Below are 1482 nucleotides of genomic sequence, written 5' to 3' on the forward strand. Positions count from 1 at the left end.
TTGCTTTCAATACCATGATCAAAATAATCAATTTGAGAAAACCGAAAAAAAAAATAATCAATTTGAATTTGTGAAGTGCATTCATACATTTAAAAAAGTATTAGAAATTTAAATTTTGTCTTCTACATGCAATAACTTCTTGACCATATATTAAATTGAGGTCTAATTTATGACAGATTAATATTTGACATGTTGAATTAGGAATACTGTAAAAAAAATCCATGACCAAAATAATAAAAGGAAAAGTCTAGAAGGTCAGTAACTTTTGTGTTTTCTAACCAGCACTTAACCATAAAAAAAAAGTGAATGATTTCTTACTATTGCATGTAATCTCACACCATTAAAAATATCATTAATAGCTAATTAATAGTTACAAAATACAAAAATTACTGACTCCTAGCATTCCTCATAATAAAAATATGTTCCACTTCTGACCCATGAAAAGACATTATTACCCACCACTGAATACTAATTTGCATTGACCAGCGTATACAGTATTCACCGGATGTTTCTAACAAGAAATTCAATGAGAAAGATGGGAGAGAGTATTCCCTAAAAATATTTGGAAATGAATAAAAAGTATGTAAAACATATATACGAATATGATTTAGTAGTTTGTTAATAAATTATAACTTAAATGGTATAATATTTTTATTTTTACTTAAAATTTTTGAGTTTAAATTTCACTTCTAATTTTAAAGAAAAAAAAATCATCTAGCAGTTTGGAATTGAATCGATTAAAAAATCGGATGTCAATTTGACTATCTCTTATTTATTTCCTGCATATTTTCAAGATACATACTTGATACTTGGGCACCGAGAATTCGTCCACTTGGCATAATAAGAAGGTTTCTGATTACTTTTCAAGAGTTTTGCCTCTAGGCAACTTGAGATCATCAGATACCAAAGTTTACTGGTTATGGAGTCATATCATTCTTAGTCCTATGGTTATTATCACGTAAACTAAGTCATGTGGCCACAATATTAAATAAGTTTTCTTTAAAAAAAAAAAAAGAAAGAAAGAAAGTCGTCTCTTACCCAAACCAAGTACTACTATTTCTATCGAGAATATTTATAGTTTTTTCCCGCTTGGGGCGTATACCATTAAAACATTCAGTCAAATATAATTAACACGGACAACTAATAAACTCGTATATACCATAAAAAAAAAAACTACTAATGCATTTATGTAAAGGGTTGGAAAAAGACTATTTTCATTTATTTATTTAAAGCGCCTGATAAAGTCAGTTCCTTATACTATAAATTAATAACAAAGTCGTGGGAGAACGGCCGAAAATTAAAATTAAGGGAATAAACTTTTGTTAATGATATAGAGACCTATTAGTACTTTTATCCATAATATTATTACGAAAATATAAATATTTTAAAATTATATTGATCATCATATTATAGATTATGATAAAAAAAATTTATATCATTAAACTACTTTTATAAAATAATTGTAAAGGACAAAAATTTTTG

This window comes from Arachis ipaensis, chromosome B01 (assembly GCF_000816755.2).
Source record: "Arachis ipaensis cultivar K30076 chromosome B01, Araip1.1, whole genome shotgun sequence".
NCBI lineage: Eukaryota > Viridiplantae > Streptophyta > Magnoliopsida > Fabales > Fabaceae > Arachis > Arachis ipaensis.